The sequence below is a fragment of the Hoplias malabaricus genome, chromosome 2, assembly GCF_029633855.1.
Source record: "Hoplias malabaricus isolate fHopMal1 chromosome 2, fHopMal1.hap1, whole genome shotgun sequence".
Classification (NCBI taxonomy): domain Eukaryota; kingdom Metazoa; phylum Chordata; class Actinopteri; order Characiformes; family Erythrinidae; genus Hoplias; species Hoplias malabaricus.
This window is the reverse complement of record NC_089801.1, coordinates 52,371,820-52,385,917: the sequence shown is the minus strand read 5'-3', so window position 1 is coordinate 52,385,917 and position 14,098 is coordinate 52,371,820. Positions and strand designations below refer to the sequence as shown.

At 38.8% G+C, this 14,098-nt stretch overlaps 1 long non-coding RNA gene across 1 annotated transcript in view; it reads right to left on the bottom strand.

Moving 5' to 3' along the window:
- The window catches only part of LOC136674994 (uncharacterized), a 100,312-nt gene extending 87,044 nt beyond the window's left edge, over positions 1 to 13,268 (bottom strand). Inside the window, exon 1 of the long non-coding RNA XR_010796125.1 lies at positions 13,086 to 13,268. This is a non-coding gene — a long non-coding RNA (uncharacterized lncRNA). The remainder of the gene's footprint in view (positions 1 to 13,085) is intronic.
- Positions 13,269 to 14,098: the final 830 nt, after the last annotated feature.

The window sequence follows — 14,098 nt, the reverse complement described above, 5'->3', positions numbered from 1 at the left end:
CAAGAGTAAATCTTGTTGTTTATAACCCATTATAACAAACACTATAAACATTACAGCAAAACATTATCATTACCTCCTTGAGTCTACCCTCACTGCCCATTCTCTCAGTTCCACTGACCACACAAGAACACTTAGTAGCTCTACAATTAAAGACTGTAGACCATTTGTTGCTCTGTATACATTGTTTGCCCAGATTCGCCCTATTTTTCAATGGTCAAGACCCCCAGAGGGCCACCACAGATTAGGCATGATTTTCATGGTGGATCATTTTCAGTGCAGTAGTGATTGATGTAAAGTGTTATCATGTGTCGTGCTGAAACAAGTGGATCCGACACAGCAGTGGTGCTGTCACTGCTGGACTGAGAATTGTTCAACCGAATATAACCAGCCAATAGCATTCTATGTCCACTGATGAAAGACTAGAGGACAACCAACCCAAACTGTGCAGCAACAGATAAACAACTGTCTCTGACTTTACATCTACAAAGTGACCAACAAGGTAGGTGTGTCTACTACGGAGGACAGTGAGTGGATGCAGTGTTTAAAAACTCCAGCAGCACTGCTGTGTCTGACCCACTCATTACAGCACAACACATACTAACACACCACCATAATATCAGTGTCTGTGCGGTTCCTGACCATTGAAGAGCAGGGTGAAATGGTGCAAACAAAATATGCCGAACAACTGATGAACTTTAGGTTGTAGGGTAAGTGGAGCTGAGAGAAGTGTATAGAATTATAAGGTATGACTACTTATTATTCAACAACCCTTGAGGTACATCAATGACTATAAGCATTATAAATGCACCCATGTGGTAGTTTCTGATAAACTGGCTTTTTTTTTTTTGGTACACCCCTATTCCAGCGATGGGGACTTGTGTCAGAGACTCGGCCACAAAAAGTGGAGACTCTAGACTCCACTTAAGACTCACCTTCAAACGACTCTGACTCAACTTGGATTTGAGACTTGTGAACAATATTTAATATAATGTATTTATTTTTTCTTAATGTATATATTTTTCTTAATGTATATCTATTTTTTATTTATACTATTAGCCTATAAGCTGCATTTGAATTTGTAATTGGTGTATATTAATAATAAACAGCCCGTTTAACAATAAATTAATGTCGACTTGCCAGTGGCATATCACAAACTTGTCCAAGTCCCCCTCAGCCAAGTGTTAATAATAACATAAATATATGAAGCTGCTTTGTGACATCAGTTGTAAAAGATGCTATATAAATAAATTTGATTTGTATTCCCCACGTGTGTCACGTTCTGTGTTTGTTTTCCTCGCCATGTGCTCATTTAGCACATGGCTCTGTTTATTCGTCCTGTCTCCGGCCTAGTCGCGCCTTAGCTCCGCCCTCTCACCAGAGTCTCCTTTGAAGTCCTGCCCTCTCGTTATTGTCTCCAGGTGTTCCCTGTCAGTGCTCTGTGTATATATAGTCCCTTTGTTTCAATGTTCCTTTGTCGGTTCTTGTGTGTGTAGATGTGTTTCTTTGTCTGTTTTCTTTCACATTACCACCAGTTCACAGTTAGGTTCCTGTCCTAGTTTTGTTCCACTGAGTTCTAGTTTGTTTTCTTGCCTCCCTGCTCCTGTTAGTTATCTGTTTGTTGTGCCCAGGCTGGTACCTCAGGCTTCCCCACAGACTTTTGCCAGTCCTGGGTACCCTCCTGTTATTTTGGTTCCCCTGTCTGTTCCTGTCCTGGTTCCTGTCTCTATCCAAGTCCCTGTACCTGTGTCTGCCTTTGTCTCTGTTCCTGTCCCTGTGTTAGTCTGTCCCTGTAAATGTCCTAGTCCCAGTCCCCCTGCCAAATCATTTTCAGTCCATTGTTCTGTCTCCTCTCTCTTCTCCTGTCCATTCCCAGCACCCAGTCCCATCACCTGTCCTATCTCCATTTCATTCCCCTACTTCTAATCATGTCCAGTCCCCGTACCCATCCAGTGTCCAGTCTAATGTTTCTGTCTCTCTCCAGTCCAGTGTCTTGTCACCTGTCTCTGCTCCTGTCCTGTCCCCCGTCCATTCTCTTAGTTCTAGTCTTGTTCGTTCCTCTCTTCAGTCCAGTGCTTTGTCACCCATCTCTAGTTCTGTCTTGTCTTTGTTTTAGTCTCCAGTCCAGCCTCCATTTCTGTCCTCTGTCTTGTCCCGAGTCCCGTCTCCTGTTTCTAGTCCTGTCCAGTGTCCGTTTCAGTCTAGTCTCTTGTCCTCAGGTCAATCTCCCTTCCAGTCCTTGGTTCAGTATGGTGTTCAGTCTCCTGTTTCTGCCCCTGTCCTGTCTTGAGTCAAGTCTAAATTCTAGTCGCGTGTCTTGTCTCCTGTCTATTCCCCTGTTCAGTCTCCTGTCTGGTCTCAAGTTCTGTCTCCCGATGCTCCCCTTTGTCAGTCCCCTGTCCTGTCTAGAGCCTAGTTTCCAGTCTTTTCATGTTCCCATCTCCATTTTCTGTGCATGCTCCTGTCTTGTCCTGAGTCCTGTCTCCAGTTGGTTTCTTGTCTTGTTTTCCTAGCTCCTCTCCTGCACCAGCTCCTGGGGGTTCTAGGTTTACGCGCCCTGGGAGTTGTGAGTTTTGGAGGGGGCATCTGTCACGTCCTGTTTGTTTTCCTAGCCATGTGCTCATTTAGCACATGGCTCTGTTTATTCTTCCTGTCACTGCCCTAGTCCCGCCTTAGCTCCGCCCTCTCGTCAACATCTCCTTTGAAGTCCTGCCCTCTCGTTACTGTCTCCAGGTGTTCCCTGTCAGTGCTCTGTGTATATATAGTCCCTTTGTTTCAGTGTTCCCTTGTCGGTTCTTGTGTGTGTAGATGTGTTTCTTTGTCTGTTTTCTTTCACATTACCACCAGTTCAGTTATGTTCCTGTCCTAGTTTTGTTCCACTGAGTTCTAGTTTGTTTTCTTGCCTCCCTGCTCCTGTTAGTTTTCTGTTTGTTGTGTTTGCCTTGGTTTTGTTTAAATAAATAAATATTCCTTGTGTGTACGTCCTCATCCTCCCTCAACTGTGACAACATGAGAGTTCAAGCACTCTCCTTGATTATTCCACTGCTCCGTGAGTCAAACGCCGAGTCAGAGCGCTTAATATAGGGTTTAAATCATTGCATTATGTTTTTGTTTATATTTTACACAGGTTTCCAACTTTCTGGAAATGGGGTTTGTATAAAACTATATAAAATAACTAGAGTATCCCATAATGATGTGTGAACAGTTAAATTAAATTGAGGTGTAAGGCTTTACAAAGCCATTTCTCTTTTAAATCTCTCATGTCCATACCTCAGTAAGTGGAATCACATGTTCCTGGTTTATTTTTGCACAAACACACACACTACAATTCAGTGTCTAATTCTCCCTGCTCGCGTTACAGGAGCTGTAGGGAGGCATTGTTTGGAGTGAAATGTTCTGATTCCAGGAAAGCAGCACAGGTCCATACCCCCATGCAAGGAATGTGAGAATGCAAGGGCAGCAGTTTCACACTGCAGACCTCTGTCCTAACATACCACACATGGACCCCCTCATTACTGTTAATATTCTTTTTCTGTATGTGGCTGTGTGTGTAGGAGTGCAATGGCGGGTGTTCAGGTGAAAGAAGGAAATCCTGATACTAAGCATAAGGTCATTTTCCATTGAGGTATTCAGTATTAGACGGAGCGGTGGCACACAAGATTTAATACAATATGCTACACCATAAAATATAAAATGATCTCCTTTGTAGGTTATAAATGAGTAGTTCCGCTGCAGTTCTGTTTTGACAACCCAACTGCAGCAGTAATTGTCACAGATAAAATGCATTAAGATCAGACATTTCAACACACTTAAAAAAACAACACTAACTGCCTATTCTGTAATGTCAGTTACACCCACTGGCAAAAATTACAGAAATTAAAAAAATAAAAAATAAATAAAAAATTAAAGCACCCTCACTCCTGCAAATCTCAGCATTCAGTAATGTCTCAGGCAGGTATGTAAATGATTACATGTGTGGTTTGATTATACACTAGGTCTTGCCACAAGAGTGTGTAAAAGTGGTCCCCCCACTGACCTTTGCCCAGTTGTGAAGTTTTAACACTGAATCGCTATTCCTTACAAGTTTAAATCATGTGCTCGATTGTCAATTTTTAGCACACACTGCAGTATCAAAACCGATCAGTTGTACAATCACTTTTAGAAGTATATTTCAAAGCAATGTGCAAAAAAAAAAATAATAATAATAATAATAAAATAAATAAATAAATAAAAAGCTTTACGTTTACAATGCCGTTGTTGCAGTATTTGAGCATCAGTTAAGACTAATAATTACCTGGCTGTGTAGCCCAGGCATTTCATGTATAACATTTTTCAGTGTTTGAAGAAAAACAAAAAAACTCTTTTAAATATAGGTCTGCAAGCACAGATTTTTAATCCTGCTTTATGCAACATTGTGGGTTTTATGATAAAAACTATATTAGGACTTTTTTGCACTAAAGCTTTTGCAAATTAAGCATTTAAATAATCACAGCAATCTGGCACAAAGCCCTTCTGAGCTGTTACTTACGCATTTATTACAATCTGACAAAATGTTTGAGAAAAGCATGTGTCCACAAACTTTGGTCATACAGTGAATGCTATACAATCACTGGGGAATCTCTACAGTGCTCCTAGGCACTATAAACCCTATTTTTACAAAATATCTGCATATATATATATATATATATATATATATATATATATATATATATATATATATATATATATATATATATATACATATATATATATATATCACCATATTATAGCCATGATATAGTTTTGAGTTTGACTGGTTTTACAGTAAATGAAATTCTTTTAAGGCAGGTTTCTCTTTGATGAAAAACTGTACTGTGATTGTTGAATAGTTTCCCTCTTTTCTCTTTAATTTTTTTTTCTTTTTCACTCTTTCTTTGACATTTTTCTGCCTCAAGCACAGCCTTGTCATATCCAGAGCAAGATTTAGACTAAGGACCAGGGGAGCTGCCAAAAAGTCTCTGACAGACATGCTGAGACATCAAAACACTCAAATCTGACTTAGCCCTTCTATCACCTAGGAGTTGCTCAAGTGTGTTGTACACTGTGTGTGTTTATTATGTGCCTGTGTGTTTTAATTGTATCCTGAGTGTATTTTATTTTACCGTATGTGTTATTATAGAATCTGTATATGTATGCTATTTTTCAGTCGAGATGAAATATATATATATATATATATATATATATATATATATATATATATATGCGGGCTTGTTTTATTGTAACATTTTGTTTGTATGATTTTGTTTTGTGTTAGTTGTATATTATAGTGTCTGTTATTTACATTTGCCCAGTATTGCACATTGTGTGCTGTTTTATTGTACAGTAAACATGTAGACTCTGGTCCTTTTTTGACACAGTCAGGTACTGTTTTGTTTCTCCAGCTGTCCAAGTATTGAGTGTTATGTGGATCCCATTTTAAAGATAACACCAAAACACAATTATCACCCAATGACACATGAGAATATATTTTTGAAGCTTGCTTACCACACTTCTAACAGTTGACCATGGGGCCCAGTATATTTGCTTTGGACTCACCTCATGTTTCTGAATACACACCCCTTCACACACCTTTAGCTGATTCTCAAACTTATTGAATGGGTCCAACTGTTCAGTGCTGTCTTTTACACCAACAGAATACTGCAAACTCCACCAACTTCACAAAAATATATTGAACTCTCTGGAACAGCTACACATGTGGTTAAAGGAGTGATGCTAAGCTCCCACAATATAAAGGAAATCTTCAGAGAAAAATGTTGACTGGGAGGTAAAAAGTTTTCCCCACCATTACTCTGTGTAGCAGTGGAAAACAAACAACAGCCTAGTACTGAACCCTGTAGTACGCCTACGTGTAAAATACAAAATAACTCACTTTCTTTACTGTCAGAAATGGATTTCTGTTGTGGTTCTTGATCTGAGACAATGGAGAAACAATTCTGGGTGTGCTGTCAGACACATGAGACTTAAATATTTTTTGGGCCCCATACAGTTGATTTTGTCCATGCTAACAACTGCCCTCTCCCTCCCACCATTCTGCTATTTACACGGATCATTAAAATAAACATTACAGCAGTACGTTTGAATGTTTGAAAGGATTTTGATGGAATAAAAACAAGCAGTCACCCCTGCACACGATGTATTCCGGTGCCACAGATGGTAGACATTCACACACTTTGCTTATTTTACATTTGTCTTCTGTTTAAGCTCCTAAGGGAGCTCTGGATGCAAATGTGTGGTGGTTTACTTGAACAAATGCATCTGCTATTAATGGTTAGATTGATTCCTTTCTAAAAAGCATCTCATGGAAAACATTGGTTCTGCCAGTGGTGCTAAAATATACACTGGAAATCTGAATCAGACACAGCAGTGCTGCTTGAGTTTTTAAACAGTCTGTGCTCTTACTGTCCAATGTATTAGACACACATATATTGTTGCTCTATCTTGTAGATGTACATAGCTCATCTGTTGCTTCATCCTTCATCCAGTTCCTGAGCTACAGATAAATGGATAAAGTCAGGACAGAGTCCTGGTTTATCCACTGTTTACAGCAGCTTCAGGTCATGCTGATATACAAATGATACACTTTTTAAATTTTTGCTGAGAACCAAGCTGTCCTACTGAACAGTGAACAGTGGAGAAAAGTGGCCAATACATATTTTGTCACATTGAACACAGCCCCAGAAAACACAATGAATGAAAAACTATTTTTAAGAATGTTTAAATCTACAGCAAAAGAAAATAAATAGTTTGGTTTGACTTGAAATGGTTCATTGTAAACAAAGTCAATGACTGATTGTTAAAAATACATCAAAAGGTTTTAAGGTTTTAAATCAAAATGTTTTAATGTGGACTGCTGACACCACTCTGGAGGAATTTTTACAAATTGTCATTTTTACAATATGTAGAAGTAACTAATAATTATGCATATTCCCTTTTGTTGCTGGTTCAAAAGCATCATTCATGTTGAAGAACAACTTCCTTGGTGAGTTAATGCATTGAGATATATGAGCTATATGAACAGACAAAATAAGGCATCATATAAAGGTGTTGGGAAAAACACACCTCTAATGTCTAATATTGTTCTTCCAGAATAAAATACACATTCATCTACCATGAAAATAAACTAATCTCACAACAGATATTTTTTTTACCATATCAACTGTTAAACAATAAGAATCTTATACAGTGCCAGAACTATTGCTTGGTGATGGGCATGTACGAATATACAAAGGGATGGAGTTCTATGGATCTACAATACCAAAAGCATGCATACATAACCTGGTGGGAAGTACAGACAGCAAATGGGCATCAGCAGACCGGAGTAAGTTTAAAGGACAATAAATGGACAACAGTGACTAAAGGTAATCAGGACCTAGGCCATATAAATATTCATAAACCAGAAGTAGTATTTTGTACTGAATGTGGTGCTGGAATGGAAGCCAGTGCAGGTCTTTTAACTTAGGACTAATGTGTTCCCAGAATCTGGTGTCAGTCAGAACTCTTGCAGCAGAATACTGCATGTACTGGGTTTTTTTAGACTTGTAGGGAGCCCAACTAGGACAAAAATGGCAAAAATACAGTCTTGAAGTGATTAATGCATGTATAAGGGGTTCAGCTACCAAGTCCCGGAAGAAAAGGGCACAATCAAGACATTTTTTTATGTGCGGAAAAAGGCCATTTTAATTATGTTGTTGATATGAGATATCATAGAAAGAGCAGAGTCCAAAATAACACCAAGATTGCAGACCTAGGCCATAGAGGATGTAATGAAACCTGGGATAGCCCATGTAGGTTGATAAATTTTCTTAAAAGTTGGAAGGGAATGCAATAAGAATGGGTTCAGATTTATTACTGTTTAATTTAAGGAAATTCTTAGCCATCCATGTTTTGATATCAACCAGAAACCTAAAACTCTAAGAGGTCCAAGGAGCGCATAGAAGGTTCAAACTCTGAATAGATGTTAACCTTCTCATTAAAAAATGCCAAAATAATAATAAAAATCACAGCAAAGGTCAAAGGAAGAGATTAATGGAAAACTATTAGGCTGCAGCAGTTTATTAATTGTAGAAAAAAGCACCATTGGATTTCTCTGGCACTTGCTCATAGTAGAATTCAAATCTGCTTTTGCCCTTTTAAGAGCTGTTTTATACTCAAGAATATGATCTCTATAAGCAACTGAGTGAACAGTCAATTTGGCTTCCCTGCTAAGGTGCTCCAATTGTAAGCCTTTCACTTTTATTAGCCCAAGCTCTGCAGTAAACCAGGGACCAGGGTAATGAAGGGACACAACCTGCGTTCGAAGAGGGGCATGCAAATCAAGTGTGCCAGAGACAATGCTAGTATAAAGGTTAATCAAGGCCTCAAGAGATGACTGGAATATGGATTTGATTTTGGGTATTCATAAAAACAGAGAGACTGATATTTCTAATATTCTAAAAGTAATGCTACACAGAGTGAGAGTTCTCTTAGACTAAAGAGAGAGGAATAGTTCAAATAGAACTGCTCCATGGTCAGAAATATGAAAATCATTAACGTGCAGGTTGGCAAGGCAACACAAAGAGTGGTGCAAACCAGATCAAGGATATGTTCCTTACTGTGAGTAGCACATGTTAAGTGAGGTCAAAGCAATGTAGCAGGTTAAAAAATTGGCAGAATGAGCACATTTAGTGGATTTAGGTGGGCGGTAAACCAATAACACCATTAAGGGCTTTGACACAGCAAGTTTCAGAGTAAGGCATTTGAAAAATGATGTAGGATGAACAGATACTGTATGAACCCTGTAGATGCAGAATGATATAGCACAGCCAGCCCACCTCTACAACCAGTGGTACATGGTTTACCAATATACTGACACTCAGGAGTTCTGGCTTCATTCAGTGCGAGATATTCACTTGGTTGCTGTAGTAGTCAAGACTATTGTCCATAATGACGTTGGCTATGAGAGTTGCTTTATCATTTAAAGAGAGCAAATTTAATATTCATGCAAAGGGCAGAGTCTTACAGGGCAGACAGGTCAGAAATCATAGGGCCTTTCAACAGTAGTGAGTGGTCCACTGAGCACAATGCTTTAGAACCACGTCGGCTTAAGGTCCAGATGCAAAGGAATGGATCTAGTCTTGTCACAATACCAAAATTGTGATTTTCAATACGATACCCTAAATATCTCAAAACAGATACTGAAATGATACCATGGCATAACCCTAAAACATCAGGAAAAGTGACATACTTTCTCTACAAGCTGAGGATGGTTGGCAAAACTGCTGGTATCTGCTTGTTAAGTGTGATGCCACACATGATGTTTCGCCATTTCTGCGTCCAATCGGGCCTTTGATCCTGTGTCATACATTCATAAGACATGTTTACTGTTTGAATAAAGATGAATGCCTCAATCAATTATGTGATCTCAGTTCAGCAGCTCAGAAAAAGGAATAAATTCAACATAAAAGGAAACAAACGTGTATTTGGCAGCACTTTTTTGCACATTCGCAGCTCATTCTGATCGGTGTGAGCTGCCATGTGGGCCGACTGCTCTGTCTCTGGAGTAGACGAGCCTTGTCGAAGGACTTGTTTCTCACGGAGCTCCTTCTAGAGGAGCAGAGAAGCCGCAGCGAGAGCTGTTGCTCCTGTTCACAGTCAGTCCCGGTGTTGTAATGAGTTGTGCTACCGGTTAGAAAAGACTAGTTGTGCTACCTTAAGAAATGACAAATAGGTCAAATGCTTTAAAATCACAGTTGAGCTGACGAGGAGCTTCAGTAATAACACCAGGAAGCACACAGCAGCCAGTGGCTAAAAGATGGCTAGTAGAACTCATCCTGAAATACTACTGACACACAGCCAAGTTAGATAAACCACGTTAGCCTACAAATCACAGCCACAACATACATCATGATAGAACATTTATGTCTACTCATCAAGACGTAAGAAGCAACATAACACCAAAACAGTGGCATCAGCGAGCACAAAGACTGTAAATATTGTATAAAGTATACTCTAGACAGTCAGATAAGTGGCCAAAACAATAAAAAGAAGTCATTAAAAAGGTTGAAGGAACTAAAAATTTAACTTAAAAAAAACCCTCAAACCTGGAGCAAAGTGACAGCCAAACATGCATAGAGTACTTGTGAACTAGAAGTTTAGGTGACAGATTGTGGTCTACCTGCCCTGGGCTGATCCCTTTAGGGTTCCTGGCCACTGAAAAACAGGGTGAAATGGGGAGCAGCAGATGGACTAATGTTGGCAATTATAGACACACGTACTGATGATATATGATTTCTTCTGGACCACAGACAACACATCAAACTATCATGGAGTACTTTAATCACTCCAAAAAACTACTACACAGTCCAATGCTGAAAGGCTTTAGACCCCTTGGCATTGAGCAGGGTGACTAAGCTGATGTGTAACTTCTCCAGAATGGCCCAAATTCATGATTTTCGGTGGAGTTTACACAAACTGTACATGCTCAGCTGAATACCGGTGTCCAAAGTAGGGGTGCGGGTGTCGACTTTTCTTTAATCCATCATACCCTCTCAAAATATTAAGATGGTATACAGTATTGTTGAGGGGGGGTGGGGGGTCAGGGGGTGTGTTTTCATCTCAGTGCAGCACAACCACATGCACGCCAACACAGCTTAATAAAAAACAGAAAACTTAAAAAATAAGTCAAATAAGGCAGGTTTTGCAACATTAAAAGCATAGCAGGCAGCTAAAAGGCTAAACACCACAGCACAGACTGTGTTCAAGTGAAGTGAAGCTCAAATCACACACACTGAAGATGAAGTCTAATGCCCCTCAGCACAAAGTGTGTTTTGTCTGTTTTCAGCTTCCTTTCTGTTTTTCAAGTCCAAATCAGCACTAAACCCACAATTGTGTGTGTGTTGGGGTTGGGGGGGGTGTGGTTTACTGTGCTTGTTATTTTTTTAGAACCCAATATCAGCAGTGAGTGAGCTCAAACAGTGTCCCCAACCTGCAGCTGTCTTAAATGCAAATGAATTATCTTTTTCCCTCATGTACTTAATTTGGTCAGACAAAGAACAGATGTTTGATTAAATTAACAGATATTTGACAACATCATAATTTTGAAATACAGTCCTCATTTTGGGATAACCTCCACATTTTTAAGTACAGCAGTATATGGTATTACCTTTATACCCCCCCACCCTTGTCCAGAATGGATTTTTCAGTCCACCGTATTTAGTGATTTTAAGGTTTGTCTAAATGTGTTTGGACATATAGTGAACATATGAGTAAAACATTTGTTTCTGTATTGTCTTGAATGTAGTTCAGGTCACCTAGAGTATTTTAATCCTTGTTTTCATTAGAATTTCACACTACTGTCTCAACCTTTATGGAAATGAGGTTTGCATTCTTTTGTTTGTACACCAGAGACTCAAAAGCCATTTGGTTACTGTCAAAAAAATGCAGGTTATTGAGGGGTGTTAATGTAATCACTGTGAGTGTTTAGCTATGGCTCTTGCTGAGCATAGTCTTTATCCACGCTTTACTTTCAAAAGAGGAAAGGGATATTACATAAACCATACATTTCTTGATCAGGGAATCACAAGCCGTTCTAAGCCGCGTGGTCTTGTTGACAAGTCTCAGATGAAGGGCTGTCATTTAGATGAAAGTGCCGCTCCTCACCTGGCGGAACATCTGGCCGAGGTGTGGAACAACAGTGATTACAGACCCACAGTGCTTGGCGGCTTGTCAGTTTGGGCTTTATTCCAAGGAACTGAGAGGCAGCATTGCAGAGATGAGAGAGTCTTCTCTGTACCTCCTTTCAGGAACAGGTGTTCCTCTGTTTCTCTTGGTTTTCCTTTCCTCTGCTTCCTAGTGTTCACAGGTATGTTAGCCCTAAAGTAGGTCAAAGCCACAAGAGGCTTTCAGCTTTGCTCAATTGCCATGTACAGCTTCTAAAGAGTCTTCTAAAGTCTTCTAAAGAGACCAAGTATCTCACACTACACAACTCCTGATACAACCATACGACTCGCATACCCAAGGAGGCACATATACATGGACGTACAGTTTGTTGCTCTCACCACCAAGAAGAAAAGATAGGTAAGAAAACTCACTGCATAGGGAGCTGGAGATAATTAGAATAGCATAACACATACTTCAGGTTACATTCCACTTTTAATGGTTCAGAAGTATCAGGCTTTCAGCAGTAGCAGATACCACAATGTAGATGCTGTGTTATTTAAGGTGGAATGGAAAATGAGAATAAAGGCTGTAAGAGTTTTTCCTCTTATAGATAGTTATTTATTTATTTATTTATTTATATTTACATTTATATAGAGCCTTTCTAGTCACAAAAGGACACTTAAAAATCACCACTGCACAGATGCAATTCCACTCAAAACACAATCAACACATACACTGGTGAGAAGCAGCAGCCAAACGCATACAGCATGACCACCCACCTGAAAGACTGCATCAGGCACTAGGGGATTCACCCAGGATAGAGCACCAATATGTGCAATCTAGCTACACGTAATGTCTTGTAATAATAATTCAGTGACAAATTTGAGATAAATTTCCTATTATATATGAGGCTGAAACAAAAACATCTAACCAAAAAATGTGTTTACCACCATTTATTTAATACTAAAAAAATTAATTTTTCAGTTTTGACAGAGCAATTGTTTGCTATTTTTCTGTTGAATAAGTCTTCAGCTGTGCAAATGTACTTGGCCTACATGCTTGTTTTTTCCTCATCTCTTCACTTTTACATATAATAATATTATGCACTGTAAGTAATTGTGCTTAAAAATGTTTGCAATATTTGATGGTGAGGGAGCCTTGACCAGTCCTTTTGCACATACAACTAGGTCTTTCCTGGTAACTATTTTTAGAGTCAACCTATAAACAAAATCCCACACAACACATTTGAAAGCGGCCAGTTTTCAAGTCTTTTCACCTGTGCATGTTTTCAAATGTCTTGTATTACGTTTGTGTGAGTTAAGCTTAGTTACAAACAACAACAACCAAAACAAATCCAAAGTCAGTTACTTAAAAATAGAGTGCATTTACACACAAAAAAAATTTGACCTTACCTATGCCCATGTCAAAAGATTTTTCCCAGGACAAAAACCACAAAACTGAGGACTCCAGTTAGGCCATTAACTGGGCTGGAGCAGGCATGTCTAATCAGTCCCACACAAACTTCTACCATAATTTTCCAGATGATCCCAGTAGCCCAGTGTTCTATAATATGCTCCAAATGCTAGCCTCCTCCCTTATTTCCTTTGTTTGATTTTCCCTCCAAAACGTTACCACACTACCCTGTGCCTAATAGGCCTCCATGCCCTCTAGTGTCCAACAAATGGCAGAAAATTTGAATGTGACAAGAAGATAAAGCTACTTCATATGGAATTGAGTTTGGATGAAGCAACTTGCCTCCAATACATTGTACAATTCCACTTGTTAGCAAGATTGATAGCTAGGACATTGTTTGGAATTTTACCCAATTTCTGCTAGCTAGATTTATATATATATATATATATATATATATATATATATATATATATATATATATATATATATATATATATATATATTGAACACACAAAATATTGTAAATAAAGTAAATTAAATGAATTTAAACTATAACTTAAGAGGAACATCTTGCTGACTTGAGATATCAGTTGTTGTTTTTTTGGAAAACTCAGCACCCTTGGAGGAGAAAAATAATTCCCAATTAAAATTTTTCTTCCTGTATTTATATAGTTTTTTTTTTTTGTAAGTGAGAAATCTCACCATGTAAAACCAGCCTCAGACCTAACTTCTTCATTACATATAGTGAAACTGAAGAAGAGCATGTTTCTTAAAATTTTCTGTACACAATATAAGGAACCAGAAAAATCAGAAAAGTGTCCTGAAATCAGGGACTGATATAATGATCTAGGTCTAGTGCCTGAGGATGGACTCAGTGTTTCCAATATCAAGCTCTGAGAGGTGCATTGTGATTTTATTAGCTACTACTATTACTTTGTTTCTTTGTTGTGCCATCTGTTGGTGGTATGTCCTGCTTCTACCCCTGAACTCAAGGATTAGGGTTGAGGAGATC